This window comes from Corvus brachyrhynchos, unplaced genomic scaffold, assembly GCF_000691975.1.
Source record: "Corvus brachyrhynchos isolate BGI_N302 unplaced genomic scaffold, ASM69197v1 scaffold245, whole genome shotgun sequence".
Lineage (NCBI taxonomy): Eukaryota > Metazoa > Chordata > Aves > Passeriformes > Corvidae > Corvus > Corvus brachyrhynchos.
This window is the reverse complement of record NW_008238988.1, coordinates 2028062-2044182: the sequence shown is the minus strand read 5'-3', so window position 1 is coordinate 2044182 and position 16121 is coordinate 2028062. Positions and strand designations below refer to the sequence as shown.

Here is a 16121-nt window from a genome sequence, read left to right as displayed (position 1 = left end):
AGCCCAAGAGCGAACAAGGTCAGGATTTCAGCAACAGTCCATTTAGAGAACTTTCTGGGGCTCCAGCAGAGCAGCATAGTCTCTGCAATTTTTATTTGGATCGCTGCTCTCTTGCCTTGTTTGCAAGTTCTGTCCTGTTGGCAAGGCTGCTGTGAAGCCGAACGCAGAAGACTACAGCAGATGACTCTGCTCCATACAGGGAGCAAGGATTAGGGCAGGGATAGTGTTTGGCTTACAAACATACCATCACTACAAAACAATTATTGACTTAAAACCCCTTTACTGATGTCCCAACTTTCATCTGATGATGTTAAAAGGTCAGAAGGAAAATCAAGGCTTTTTTTGCCCTAATCCCTTTAAGTACTAAATTCATGGATAGCAATTGAACCAACAATTTAGATTAAGGCAATAGCTTCAGATGATGGAGAAACTCTGCTCCTCAAAGGATGCCTGAATGAAATCTGGCTTTTCAGAATGGGATTGGAATTGCCCTTGGCCTCCTGTTACAAAGATCCTCCTTGGTAAATGAATAATCCAGGACAGCCATGCTTATTGCAGTGCTCAGCCCTGCAACATGCCCATAGATCACAACGAAAGACTTTGAGCAGCAGCAATAAATACAGAGGAAAAGGAAGATCTATGTTAGATGGCTCTAAATTAATCTGTTTCCTGAAAAAATCAATAAATCATTACTGCTACTAGTGAACAGTATTTATCAAGTTGATGCTGCTCTTTACAGTCCTTGGTAGGTATGATTTTTTTTTTTTCTCTTCCCTTTGTAGCCAAACTTTCTCTGGATCATCAGAGTGCAGAGTGAGGATGCCCTGATGGAGAGAAGGGATGTCCAGTGAATACAAAGCACAGCACAACGGCAGAAGCAAAGGCAAACCCAAAAGAGAGCTCGAGGTGATGTGAATCCTTTCTTCCCCGAGCCCTGGTCACAGACCCTGCTCTAGCTGAATGCCCTCAGCTCAAGCAGACAATAATCCAGCAAGCTGTGAGGTGTTAGATTGGATCTTGCACGGTTTAGTTGGGATGTAGCCAGCTCATTTCCTTGGAGCCTGTTGATAGAAGGGCTTTTACTGCACACACAAGCCTTAGCAGAGACAAAACTCATGTCTCCCCTTCTAACAGGAGAATTGAGAGATATGACTCTGTCAGCAAAATGTATTTTCCATGTGGGGCTCTGGGTGAAGAGCTCGTCCCTGCAGCTACACTTGGTAAGCAAGGGGAGGTCCTGGGGACAGGAGTTGTGTCAGTGCCCCCCACAGCAGGGCACAGCCACCCTGTGTGTGGGCTGGATGTCATAAAATCCCACAGTGGGTTGGGTTGGAAGGGATTGTCCAGTTCCAACCCCCTGCCATGGGCAGGGACATCTTCCATTAGACCAGGTTGCTCTGAGCCCCACCCAGCCTGACTCTGAATAATTCCAGGGACTGTACACCAACTGGGCAACCAGGAAAATCATCCTGGACTTCTCACTGAGCTTGAAAACTGATGAATAGTGGTGTGTGGATTTGCATGACCCAGCTCCTATAAACTGATAGTTTTATTCCCATGTGAGATGACCCTTTATAGTCTAACCCACTTTATAGTCTAATCAGGTTGGCCATCCTGGTGAAGCAGGAAAATCTTCTTCTTAGGAGCAGAAACTTACTAATTCCTATTTATCACTCTTAAACAGCAGTTCCAGCCATCCCTCTATCCCAAACCCATTGGCTTCAAATTTTTCTTTTTGTTTTTGTTTTTTTTTTTTTGTGTTTTTTTTTTTTTTTTTTGGTGTTTTTTTTTTTTTTTTTGAGTTTTAGATTTGCCTAGGAAATTTCTCGTCCTGAGAACAGTTCTGAGAAACATGTTTTCCATGACTGGTTCCTTCAGAAATGTTATTACTGGCTTGGGAGAATTCTTATACAATAAGATTAAGGTTCTCTTGCTGGAAAATTCAGACACTACAAATTTTTAATGCCAAAAAACCAAACAAGTAAAAACAAGTAATTTCCTAAGAACATACACAATCTGGTGTTGATAGTTTTTCATGGGAAAATGCTTCACTCCAGTGTGTGTGCCTGTTTCTAAGGGAACTAATGGCAGATGGGGTGAGAGAAAAAACACACAGGATAATTACAAAGCCCCACTTATCGACCTGCTCCTAACTGTTCTTTGGAGTGGTAGGCAAACATGCAAAACACTGAACCACTCTGTATTTTTATGATGCTTTGAAGTGTGAGTTCCAAAGAAATTTTAACTCGCATCACTTCAGTATTTCCATAGCTGGGTAGTGCTGCTGTCTTGGGACAACAGCTACCACTTGGCTTTCCAGAAAGAAGTCCAGAACAGAGGATCTGGTTGGAGAAACTGTGTCCTTAATCAAGAGAAGAGGTGGGCAGAGGAGGGAGCTTGTGAAGTCTTGATGGACAAGTCCCACCGTGGTCTTTCTCATGCCCTGAGGGACATTTCCACCATACAACCTTCGGTGCTCCAGGGTGGCATCTTCAGAGCACAAACGGGTTGGCAGAAGGGGAACCATCGTCCCTGACGTCTTTCAGAGGTGATTTTTCAGGGATCCTTTAGTAGGGGTACACTCCCTGTTTCAGCCAAGCATGTCGTTTCCCACTTTTCTTATATCACTTCTCCAGAGCGGAGTGGCAACGAGAGGTGCTGAGTGTCGACGCTGGGGAGCCTCTGCCATCAGCAGATGCAGGTGTTGGCAAATGCAGGCAGGCTGCTAAAAATATCCTGCATGCTTTATTCTTGTTTCAAAGGCCGTGAAGTACTTCTATGAAAGTCTTTTTCATCTTCAGCATGGAGATCTGCCTAGTACTCCCACACATCCTTTATAATCCCTGGAATCTCAGGTTCTTCCAAATGAGAATATCTGGGCTGCAGATCTGAGCAACAAAACCTTTAGTGCTGTGCGGTAGCACTGGGAAATATGGGCAATGAAGCTGAATTTATTCTCCTTTTAGCCATCCTTACAACACTAATTCTACTGAGTGCAGGCTGTGGGTTTACTTCCTGTATCAGCAAAGAGCACAATCAAATCCAATTACTCTTCACATGAGCATAATCCACCTATGTGACTTTTTAATGCAGAATATTTAGGTCTGCTTCATAAATAGCAAAGGAGTGTTGAGAGGAAGTGTCGTTGTCTCACCCACAGGCACCTCACAGAACCCAATACACCCGTGCAAAGGCCAGCCTTAAAAACAAAAGCACATTGCTCTCCTCTCGGTCCTGGTCTTCCAATGCATTTCCAGTGTGTGCTCTGTGATTCCTAGCAGCCCGGGTGTTTTAGTCATCCTAATGTGTTTGCTTAGGCACCAACATTAGTGTCAAAAGCACTTAATGCAAAGGAAACTCCCCAGGAGTGCACTGCTCGCTGCCAGACCCATCAGTCCCGCGTCAGGAATGCATACGCTGTGCAGCATTTATTACTGCGGGCTGGTAATGAATTACCCACGCATTCTGAGGGCTGCTTCCCACTAGACCATCTGGGAAAAAACCTGCTGTGCCCCATATTGACAGGCTGAGAGGGTTGGGGTTTTTCATCCTAGAGAACAGAAGGTTTGGGGGAGACCTTATTGCACCTTCCAGTACATAAAGGGGGCTGACAAGAGAGCTGGAGAGGGACCCTAGACAAGGACCTGGAGTGAAAGGACAAGGGGGAATGGCTTTAAATCTGAAAGAGGGCAGGGTGAGATTAGATATTAGGAGGAAATTCTTGACTGTGAGGATGGTGAGGCACAGGTTGCCCAAAGACGTCGTGGACTCGCCATCTCAAGAAGTGTTCCAGGCCAGACTGGACGGGGCTTGGAGCAACCTGGTCTAGTGGGAGGTGTCCCTGCCCATGGCAGCATGGTTGGAACAAGATGATCTTTAAGGTCCCTTCTAATCCAAACCATTGTGTGATTCTGTGATCCTATGTTAGATGGCTGTGGGTCCTCATGCACTCACATCAGCCTCTGATGACAACTAATCTGAGATGAGGATGGAAATATTTATTCTTGACTGATGCTGTGATCTCGTAGTGAGCAGATGATTCAAACCTGTGACACAGTGACATCCTCCCACCCTGGAGTCTATTAATGAAAACTCGTATTTCCCATTAGGCTAATTGGGGCTGGGTAACTGTGGGTGAGGTTCAGCCACTGGGAACCTCTGGCAAGGTGCCTGACCCCTTTCCCAGCCCCTGGCAATCACTCCGGATTTTCTCCTGTGCCCCCAGCTGTTTTTCAGTGCAAGCAGCTCGGTTTGGAAGCAAGGCTTTAAACCAGGCTCACCTGAGCCTAGATGTGGGTTTTGGGGCAGAGGATTTAGCCGAGAGCCTTCCCATGTGACCCCATCTCTTAGTAAGCAACTGCAAGGCTCTGGCTGTGGGCTCTCCTTAGGCAAATGGAGACCTGGCTCACTCACTGCTTTAAGAAGCCCTTTTTCCTTCGTGATTTGTTTGCTGCTTTGATTATTATTTTTTTTCAAGTTTCTGTGCCTTTGATCTAAAGGAAACAGTTAGGAGGAATTTGAGCTGAGCTCTGGAGGTGAAGAAGTAATCGGAGATTACATTTCAATGTGCTACTGGAGTTTTGAAGGCAACTCTTAGAGTCATTTTTCTTTTCTAATCTCTTCTTTCTTCCCCCTTTGTAGCAGAAAATGAGCTTTCCAGGGATTCCTGGCTATCACATCGTGCTGGAGGTGGGTGAATCCTCTCTGTGCCTGTCAGGAGTTGCTGTTTGCTGTCATTCACCTTCTGCAGATCAGCTCTGCCTGTGAAGGTGCCTCCAGCCTTCCTGCCATGCATGCTCCCTTCCCAAGAGCTGTAACAATAGTAATATTACAATAGTACAATACAAATACAAGAAATCCCCACCATTGTTTTAATTCAAGTGCTTTTTTTCTAGGGTTTCCAGTGCCAAACCCTTATTCCTGGAAATATCCAAAGCTAATCCATCTTTATAGGTGTTGGAGTCACCCTAACAGCAGCTGAACCAAAAATAGGCTTCCTTGTACCTATACATATGGTGCTTATGGGCCCTTCAGAGCCTGGCAGGGATGGCTCTGACTCGCAGGGCACTGTCCCAGTTCCTTGGAGATGGAGGGTGGAGGATCCCAGGCTGCACAGGAGCTTTCCAGAGGGAGCTGGGAAGTGGCGAGGCTGGTTTGCTCTTCCCACATGCCAATTTACTGTAACGCAAGGCAAGTCACCTCCTAGCTATCATCAAAGTGGTAGTGTTTATTCCAGGGGATTTTTGGGGTGGATTTGCCTAGGGCTGGTGCCTGAGCTGGGGAGGCCATTAATTAGAGCAAACAATATTGTCTTTCAGCCTCTTTTGAGAAACTGAGGATCATTTTAAAGAGACAGAGCCCTAAAAGGGCCTTGTGCCAATCCCTCGCCATTCCAGGAAGGTTGGAGGCAGCCTGGCTCATCTCATCCTGGCCTGTGCCTCCTGCTCTAACAAGGATTTAACATCCCCATTACAAATCCGTAGAGGCACTGACCTTCTTTCCATATATATCTCTGTGAAAGAGGAAGATCATTACAAACAATGCAACTCTGAACAATTAATTCCTTGCAATGTGAATATTGCAAATAGAATTTTCACCCCGAATCCCAGAGTTTCTCAGCATTTGGAGAAGGGGTGTGAGCTCCTGCTCCTCCAGCCAGCTGCCTGATTTGAAGCCAGTGTTTTTATAGTGCCAGGGAGCAGGATTTGGAGTATTTGGGTGCAGGCACAGCGGCTATGTCTCTGTCACCACGTGCCTCAGCAGCTGGAATGTGGAGCTCCTCAAAGGGCACTCCATCCGATTTCCTGGCACACTGCAATTCCCCAGACCCTTGGCATTTTACAGCCCTCAGAAAAGGTTTCTTGCTCAGGGCTTTGTTAGTGTTTGATGTTTTAAGAACACTGAGCAGACACCACTCTCCTAATCCTGTCAGACTTGCAAAGAAGCAGATATGTAATCCTTCATGGGTATTAAATTTAATAGCAATAAAGTCTATTTAAGAATTACACTGTCAAATGCCTGCCTAAGCAGAGGAAAATATTCTTAATTTAGACTTCATCAGGAATCTATTTCCAGTTGTTATTGCCTGTGGAAGTCTCCCCTGTATGTGTGGGGGTAAAGATGAGAAAAATCAGCAACAGGCAGTCCCAGATTGCTCTTTTCTGGACACTTTTGGGAGGAACAATTCCCTGTAATATATGACCATATTCACATGAATGCTCATACATCTGTACAACTGCTTTTATATCCATAACAGCAGATGGGAGTGCACTCAGGGGCACCCCTGTGTTTAAGGAAAAGCCCTAAGCTGCATGATGCATATTCATGCCAGAGGAAGGATTTTGGGGAGGTGGGAGGAGAGGTGTGCTGGGGGCTGAGAGAGAGAGGAGGTGGAAGCTGTGCCACAGGCAGGATCAGCAGCTTTGGGAGGGATGAGCAACACGTGGGGCTGAATAAGGAATGGGGGGCACAGGCCTGAGGAGGGGAGCAGTGAGGAGAAGTCTCTGAGCCTCTGGATTTGGTGCTCCTTCTAACTGGGGAGCCATAGCTTGGCTTTGCTTGGGCTTGGCCCAAACACTGGGGGAAGCAGGTAGATTTCCCAGATGGGAAGCAGGTTTCTCATCTGAGTAAACAGCTCAGTTAGCTACCTAATTAAACAATAATATTAGTGTCTAAAAAGCTTTAGCTCAGCCTCTACTTTTGGCATGAAATGGATAAGAGCTCCTTATCTGACCCTCAGTCCCCCAGTGCTGTGGCTGGGAGCCCTGGTAGAGGCAGGAGGATGAGATGGAGCTGCTGCAGTGATGGTACCCAGGGCACAGTTCATGGTAGAGAGGCTTACAAAAAAAGTCTTTTGTGAGACTTCAGGTAGAGAAAAAAGAAGAAAACTGTCTTCACTGGCTGTGAGCTGTGCGGCAGGATGTGGAATGGTCATTTCAGGTGCTGAGTAACTTTTCTCCAAGAAGAATTGCCATCCTCCTCCCACCAGCCGTGGCACAGGGAGCTGGGCAGCAGAGAATGCTTTAGAGGTGAGACCTACAGAAGTCCAGCTCGTCCAGAGCCTGTCGCTCTCTATCAGGACGTCACACAAATCCTGTGTGACATGAGTGCCCCCTCTCCACGTCCTCTCGCTGTACCCCCAGCCCGCCGGGTAGTCAGGCAAACACACGGTTTTGCTGTGGTTTACACGAAAACTTTTTCCATGTGACAAAACGAAGCCTGTGGTGTCACCCAGACCCAACCAGCCGCCGGCACAGGAACTGCCTGACACCACGGGCTAATTAAGGAGCTTCTAAATGGTTTCCGCCAGCGATATGATAAAGTGCTGACTCTCCTCGTGAGGAAACCTTGAGAAGGGTGACAAGGGTTTCCATGCCGCCCCTCCTCTGCTACAATGAGCTACCAGCAGCTGCCTTCCCAGGAAAGCCGCTGAACGCCGGGGCAGGGATGGAAGATGCTCCTTCCCTGTTGAATATACGGATCAGCCCCGCCACGGGCTCTGGATGCTGTGCAGGGGATGGCTGGCGGCGTGGGGGGACCTGTTTAGGGTGGGAGGCAGCTCAGCTGGCTTTGGGTAGCGCCACAGCCCGGTGCCATCCTCTCAAGAGGGTTTTTTTACAGCCATTCAGTGCGGGCATCTCCCGGCTGCTCCCCCGCTCCCGGCTCCAGCCCGTTGGGTCTCCCAGGCTGAGCCTGCTCCAACACGAACACGAGGAGAGCCGGGGAGAGCTGGAGTTCGCAGATGTCTCCCCTTAAAAACCCGGCAAAGCGGGTGGAAATCCCCCGCCCCGGGCTGAAGCAGGGGGGCCAGGCCCGGCACTAGGATGAGTTTTGGTTTGATCCTGATTAGAAGAGGGCAGGAGGAGCCTGAGCCAACGTGGCCCCCGCTGCTCTTAGCCTCAGATGACCCCGGGTAGAAGTCCGAGCGCTCCAGCCCTGCAGGGCGGCTGCTGGCAGCATTCCTCTGTGCCGACCGAAGAAAACTCCTCTGGAATCACTCTGCATCCCAGCGAGGAGCTTTCGCTCCCGAGGATGGGTGCTGGATGTATAGCAAGCCTTTTGCTGTGAAGTGAGACTGCGTGGGGACAGATCCTTGCAGAATTTACAGGTCCCTCATCATTTTTCATGCATGTACTGGGAAGCCATCACCTAAATCACACTGCGGGGTCTGTTTTACAGAAACACAGGTATTGCATTTCCCACAGAAAATCCATATGCTTGGAAAGCATTTAGTCCATACTGTCTGACATTAGCTAAAACCTGTGAGATAAACATCTTTTGGATGGACAATTTGAGCTGTGGAATAAGCACACTGAAGTCCCCTAAACTTGTTTTTTCACTGAGTTACAAATGTGTGATAAAAGGCACATATTTCTGTGGCTGAGTCACCCCCTTGTAAATAGAATGTCGCATTAATGCTTGCGTTGAAACACCTTCCCTTGGAGCAGCAAACCCTTGACCCTTCCAGACAGCATGAAAATATCTATATATAGAGTTCCAGTAGATTTTCGTACTGTCTGACCAGCTGCCAGCAGCTGCTTAGGAGCTGCCTTCCCTGGAGGCAAGGACACAAACAGGAATCTGTATTACGCCTTCAATTTTCTCTTAAAACATAAAATTGAATTTTAAACAAATGAGAGAGGTTGGCTGATCACAGGCTATTCTGTGAGGGATGCTCTGTACCTGCTGACTGATGCAAAGGCTGTAAACCTGCTCCTGGTGGAGCAATGCTGATTTACACGGGCCGAGGGTTGAGACCATTGGATTTATGTTAGACAGTGTGGCTTTTGACTCCTGGTTGTGTCCTGGGGAGTGCAGGAGAGGAAAAACTCACCCAAGCAAAGGCAGCTGCTTGCTTCCACGTCTGTGGCAACACAATATTGGCCTCTTAATTTCCTACTGATTAAACTGTAGGAAAACAAAATCTGCTTTGCCTGCAGCAATTTGGCTTCAGCTCAAAAGCTTTCTCATCAAAATGAAATATCATTTGCTGTGAAACCGTTAGCAGGAGGATAAATGTACTTATAAAAGCAGCTATTTGTAAAACCCAAGTGGGGAGCAGCAAAACGCTGTAATTTAAGGGGAAATCTCCACAAGGGCTCAAGAGGGCAAAACTCCTTATAAAGCCCAAGTTTCATCAGGATTGTGTGATGAAACAAACAATTGTTCAGCTGCCCATCACTCAGACACAGAAGCATTTTCTTTCCTAACAACTCTCTTGGCTTGTCTAAAAGATGAGCTGGTTGGAGCAGGGCTGGCAGGACCCTCCAGTCTGATATTGGTGTCCCCAAGCTCAGAGAGGGGGTTGGTGACATCTTGTTTGGGAAGCACAGGTCTGGAAATGGTGATGTAGCCCCTCAAACACCCACGTACTGTCATCAGCAGAGCTCAGGGCTGGAAAATGGGGTACAACCCATATAATCCTATATAATGCCAAGTAAATAGCAGGTCGTTTTAGTCCGGGGAAGTAGCCACAAGAGGGAGATGTGATTGGATATGCCAAATGTATGTCTTTAATAGGCAGGAATATTGAGAAATTGAGTATTAGTTCAGAGCTCACTAGAAATGCAGAAAGAAATTTCACCACAGGGGCCTGCAGTTTTGGGGTGAACAAGTTATCTGAGCTGAATTTTGGAAGTACTTTTATGATAACAAAATTACCCATGATGCCTTTTTGCCTTAAAATCTCCCTAGCTCTAATGAAAAATTGTTTTCTTGAACATTGCCTGAATGACATTAAAAATTTTAAGTGAAAAGAGGGGAAATGCCGAGCTCCCCAAAACTCTAACAAAAACAGGGAGTCAAATGTCAAGTTGATTCAAGGAAGATTTTTGATCAGTGAACCAAAAAATCCCTCGTTCAGACAGCACAGCTGTAATTATCTTGCCCTTAAGGGCAGACTGACCGGGTGATGCTGAAGCATTTTGGAGCGTGCTGTGGGGATGGCTTGAATCTGCTTCCCGCATTCTGTGCTTTCAGTTTAAACAAAACATTTCCTGAAAGCCCTCAGTCTGTCACCCTTCCCCTGTATGAGAATCATTTTTTGCTAAAATAAACCTTGTTTCTCCCCGTCCCCTCTTTTTTCCCCCATCCTCCACAAACCCAGACTCTGATACCAAGAACTCTGTGGGGCTGAAGATTTAGGGAACATAACCAGGGCTGTGGATGCTCTCTTTAAAACCTTCTCTATGCCCTTTAAATCATCTGACTCTCAACTGTCATTGCAACAATGGGGAGAAAACAGCATTTTTCTCTCCTCTTAGAGCTGCTCCCATTACATAACTGCTAATACACTATCTGGCTCCTCTTGCCCATCAGTCCTTGGAGCTTTCAGACCTATTTACACACAAACAGACTAACACCCATCTGAAAGTCATCTCAGGCACACAGAAGGGATTCTTTGCCTCCCCAAAATAACAGTCCTTCTCTGCAAGGCACTGAATAACTGTTTGGCAAAGCGAGTGCCAGGTTGGTGCTTAGGTTAATCTGCTTAGATCGACTAACGGAGTTGTGCAAGGATAGAAAATACCCAGTCAAGTAAATTACATCATCCAGGGAAAAGCTATTCTAAAGAAAGCTCACGCTTTATAAGCCTGAGCAAAATCCTGCTCAGGTAAACATTTACATATATTTACAAGCAGAAGCTCATTACTTTTCTTGTGAGGAAAAAAAAAAGGGGGGGGAAAGAAAAATGGGATCTTTGAAGTTTTTTGGCTAATAGAAAATCATCTAACTAAATTAATTAACTGGCCAAGATCCAGAATGAATTAAAAACTCATTTTAATTTTTCTCACATTAGTAGTACTAAGTAGGTAAAGCCCCCAGCCCAGAAGAAAGGAGATCAAGGTGCTGCTTAGCATTGTGTATAAGCAATGGCACTCCCCTGGCTATATTGGGCCTATCTTTGTATTGTTGTAATTCCTTCTACTGTCAGACCATATTTTAACAATCTCCATCACTTGATGCTTCACTAAAATATATTGTTCTCTCTGCAGTCTTAAAAGCAATATGAGAAGGGGAAAAAAAGTGAAGCTAGAGTGGATGGGAGAATTTAGAGACCATAAGCACATCTGGATTTAAATATTTAACTGCTGACTTGGTTTTTGCTGTCCTGTTCAGAAATATTTTCACTGTAAGATCTGTTGTCAGTGGTGAGACCTGACAAGGGCTGATGCTGACATGCCTGGCTGCCAGCAGCTCTCTGGCTCAGTTTCCTAGGCTGGTCCCCTGAAAGTTTTCCCCAGAGGAAGTGCTTGAGCTTTAGCAAAATGAAAGATGGGATCAAAAGGTAAGGTTTGGTCTTGCAATGGAGCCTGAGCTGTTGCCATAATCCTGGGTCACATCCTTGGGAATTACAACCCAGAGGGCAAGCACCACAACAGTCTCAAGAAGAGTTAAATGCCTCCACAAATGTGTGGAAAGGTTGTAGAGGGTGTTGGAGACAGACCAGGTCTTAGGGTCTCTGTTACATTCCCTGGCCCAGAGCCCATTCCACCACCTTACACCCCTTGCTGGAACCAAGTGGTTGTGCAGTGACACCTGAACACATCACACAGACAGGTCTACGGGGGTCAAGCTCAGTGCACAGACCCCTGAACCCGGCCTTGGCAGCTGCATCATCCCTTGGTGTTGTTTTTGCTTTTGCAGAAAGTTCTGCGTCATGCCAGGAGCTCTGCTTCAGCTTTCTGTGGTTGCACTGAAAGCTCTCCTCTAGCAAAGCTCGTTGTCGTGGTTTGAGCCTTAGATTACAGTTTGGGCCCAAATATGCAAATGTGTCACAGTGGGAATTCCCACAGAATGGAGTAAAAGTAATGTGGTGGGACTAAGTTTGTATCTAAATGCAGTAGCTTTTTTTTCCTCTAAGCCCTTGTAAACTTCACCTTGATAGAACACTATATTTGTGTTAAAATTAATCTTTTGTTTTCTCTTCTTCCTCTCAAATTTATCTGATCAAGCCCTTGTCAGTTTTAAGAACACCTAGCTACTCCATTTATATTAATTCTCTTTTGGAATAATCTTATTACCTTTCCCTGCCATCCCTTTTCATCCTCTTTTTCCTATGGTCTTGATTCAGAGTCCCATGAAAAGAGAACAGCCACATTAGTAACAATAAAAGGATAAGATTTCTGCAAGGGTAATTGAGCCTTTTAGGATTTTATCTGCCTGACCATATTAGCAAAAGGACTATTAAGCAAATGTGAAATTTAAAGCTAGGTATTGTGTATGATATATTGGCTTTTACAGTGCACCCACGTGATCAGCTGGATGGGTGATTCATCAGTACAAGGCTTAGTACTGCTCCAGAGTTGGACAAGGCAGCATTAATCAGGTTCCCCACACTGACTGCCCTGCCCTGGGCTGCTCCAACCCTGCTCTCCTCTGCCTCTCCCTTCCCGCTTATTCACCAGTTTTGATCTCCCAGGTACTCCCAGGTCTGACTTCAGACCAGCACTGCAGATAAACTCATCTATCCAATGGGTAAATACAGCCATAGACATGTTGTGGCAGGGTGAGGGTCATAATATCATGCCCATACTATTGTGTGTGTCACACAGAGCCCTTGTGTTCATAAGAATGAGGAAAGTCTGTAATAAGTGCTATTACTGTTGGTATTTAGTGACAGTCTTATCACTGGCATAAGTGTTCCTGTGGAAGTGTATATTAAATGCCCATTTTAAATCCTCAGTCTATTTTTTCTATGCTACAAATGAGCTGATAAATGATTGCAGCCCGTTGGGATTATAATATGAATTGACATTCAAAAAAAAAGTTCCAGCTCCATCTGTTTGGGTTACATAACTCATGATCTCAAGCAATCTCAGGGGCAGGATTTTCTGCATAAATAGTACAATTTCCAGTAAGGAGATTAAGGCTTCTTTGCTGGGAAACGAAGAAATTACCAAAAAAAGCTGTCATGTCAATGGACACAAATAAATCATGTTCCAAAATACACAGGAAGACAAATTTATGTCATTTAGTCCCTCTGCCTCAGATGCTCCCTCCCCACCTGCCAGTAAAAAGCATTTTGCCACAAAATACCATTCATCCTTTAAACATTTACGAAATGCGGTCAGCTCTATTTTCCACATGTTAACTCCTTAAAAAATCAGTGCTGCTATTAACATTGTACATTTTTACAGTTTTAATCCAAGTGCTTTTTTTTAATATCCGGTGGCTTTCTGTAAGTACTGGACTTCAGTAAATCCAAGTGCTGGGAAGCATAAAATATATTCCACCAGGATAAAGAGAGGCACTCCGAGCTACTATGGGGCAGCCTGGCAGCAGATCCTGCTGTGTGTGATGGAGAGAAAAATTATCCCCCAGCATCTGACAGCGCCGTGCTCGTGCTCCACAAAAACATTCAAGTTTTAGGTTAAAAACACACCGCTTTTGTGTGTTGTGCATGTGTGAATAAGGAGAAAACTCCTAGTTTGGCCTCTCTCTGCACACAGATGGGCAAGTGTTTCTGCAGACAGACTGTTACCACACGTCACATCCTCCAGAGGCAAAGCTCCCATTAAAAGGCTGCTGGCAGAGAGTGTTTATTAAAGTAACTCACAACAGGGATGGCAGCATTGCCCCACAGCCAGCCCTGCACAGGATCACTGCCCCAACGAAAATCCCCTTTGCTGGAGAGGAAAAAAAAGCAGAGCCCACCTGGGAAAGCCCCAGCTCAGACTGGAGCTCTGTGCAGGGCTGGTGGGCACTTTCCCAGCGCTGCCAGACCTCTGCCAGACTGTGGGCTCTCTCCTGCCTCTCTGCAGGGCTCACCCTGCTTCTACCCCTGTTTAGTTTTCATTTCCTGTTGCAGCTCTCATGTGTACTCAGACCTCTCTTATCTTTTGTGTCTAAGGTTTTAGCATGGACCAAGCCATGGCTACTCAGCAGATCCCTGTTTCCCCTCCTTGGTATCTTTTCCTTGGAAAGCCAAGCAAGTCTGGTGTGTGGTTAACAGGAAATGTTGTGCTGGTGGCTCCCATCTTGCTGCTTGTGCATTACCATCCCTCTGCTGAAACCACTTCATGGCTGAGTCATGTGTTCACCATCCCTGTGCTCTAGGGCCACTTCTGTCCTTTTACCCATCCCCTGTGTGCTTCAGGAGCTCAGGGACCCCCAAGGATGTCCTGGGAAAGCCTCCCTCTTTCTAGGCTTGGCTATTTGCTTCTCCACCAAAATGGCATGAAAACAAGTGAGGAGGCCCTCACCATGCTCTCACACAAGTCTTCAGGACTCTAAAATAACTCTTTAGCTCCTTGTTTCACCACAGGGGAAGTGAACTTGGCCATGCTGATATGCAGAAGGAACGGAGCAGCAAAGGGGGAACGGCTTGCCCGCAAACTCGTGTGTTCAGCAGCATCAGCAAACTGAGTCAAACTCAACGTGCTTTGGAGCAGTGTCCCGTTTCATTCCTGGGAAACTGCTCCTTATGACCTGCCACAGCAAAACGTCACAGAGATGACTTGGGAAAACAGAGATTATTTTGTGTATGGGGGAAATATGGAGTCAGTGCCTTCCTGCTGCCTGTCCTCCCCTCTTCTATGCACATCCCCTCAATTTGGCAGTGAGAGAGTCCCCATCTGCAGGGGTTATCACACCTGGTTCCCTCCCCAGACAATGGTTTCCTGTCAAAACCCCTTTGCCTCAACTTCACAAACCCCATCCCAGCTCCTCTGCACACCCAGCAGGGTAAATGGAGACAGGTTTCCATGGCTGATCCCCATATTCCTGGAGATAAGCTACTGAAAGCCCTGGGTTTCCCTGGCCTGATGGGCTCTGTGAGCAAACTGTCAGTGCTGCAGAGAGAACTGACTGAAGAGTTGCAAAATGCCATTGCATATATGACTGAGTATGAACATTTCCCATTATCTGAAAAGAGAAAGGACAACTTCTGGCCTGGTCAAGTGGAGAGAAAAAAGCAGTTGCTGGAGCAGGAGCTGCCTGGGAACAGGGCCAATGACCTGAACCCAGCCCCATTTAACACCTCCTGCCCTGCAGAAGCTGCAGTCACTTCCTAAAGGTCAAAATGGTGTTACAGCGGGACATGAACTCTGGTGTTGTTTGAGAGGGATGGATCAATACTCCTAGCACGGGAAAGTGGCCAGAGATGAGGCAGAGCTCCACTGCCACGGAGAGGGTTGGCAGCACTGTGTGGCTTGCAAGCCAGTTTACAATATGGACTTGCTAATGTACTTATGCTTTAATTGCTATTTAGCAATGAGGTGTTTGGGAGGAGTTGCCCAGACAGGAGAGATTAGAGAGGGCCAACAGAAGAAGAGATGCTAATCGATGAGATTATGGACTTTCTCTGGTCTGATAAATTGGCTAACTCCAGGAAATTATTTTTTTCCTCATACCCTTCCTATAAGCCAGCAAGAGCTTGGCCTGATTTCACTGATATTCAGCACTTTGAAGGTGGCCACATCCAACCTCAGGATGTGTCTGACACTGGCCACAGCCCTGGGACCAGCAGCTGCCTCTGCTTAGCAGCATTTTTCAGGTGAGAATCCATCTGCACCATTAAAGTTCTTGCACTGAGATGTGTGGTTTTATAATTTATTTTAAAAAATAAACCACTCGTGCTGTCTCAGACATGATTGACAGAACTTCATTACTCTCTCCACGGGGTTGCAGCAGCAATTTCTTTACCATTTCTTTACATGCAGCAGAGGCTGCAGGACGCTCACAGGCTACAGAAACTCTGAGGTCATGCGGAAACTTTTCACATTAATGAGGGCTCCTGAACAGAATTCTGTTCTGCAAAATAAACATTGCTCCTGGGTAGTTTTTTGCTCATTTAGGTCACTTTCAGCCATTTTTTAACATGAGTTTGCTTAGCAGGGAAAAACCATAAAAGTTGTATGATGCAAGCTACTTGTCTTTTCTTGATGGAGTAAAAACATATGAGGGACATTTGTTTGTAAAAAATCTCTGTTAGGAAGATTGTGGTTACCTCACAGATCTGTGAATTTGGAGACTGAATCCCTGAGGAGCTGACAGGTTGTCTATGTGATCTAGAAGAAGTCAGTGGGCTGACAATGACCTTTGGATTGAGCCAAGCCTATTTTGAGGGGAAAAGGGGTGGGTTTTATCGGGTTTTATTTTTGTGGCTGTGTTTTCACATC

The 16121-nt window shown here is 46.1% G+C and overlaps 1 long non-coding RNA gene across 1 annotated transcript in view; it reads right to left on the bottom strand.

Annotated features, from left to right (window-relative positions):
- Positions 1-263: 263 nt before the first annotated feature.
- The window catches only part of LOC108447792, a 24779-nt gene continuing 8921 nt past the window's right edge, over positions 264-16121 (bottom strand). Inside the window, exon 2 of the long non-coding RNA XR_001863479.1 lies at positions 264-4811. This is a non-coding gene — a long non-coding RNA (uncharacterized LOC108447792). The remainder of the gene's footprint in view (positions 4812-16121) is intronic.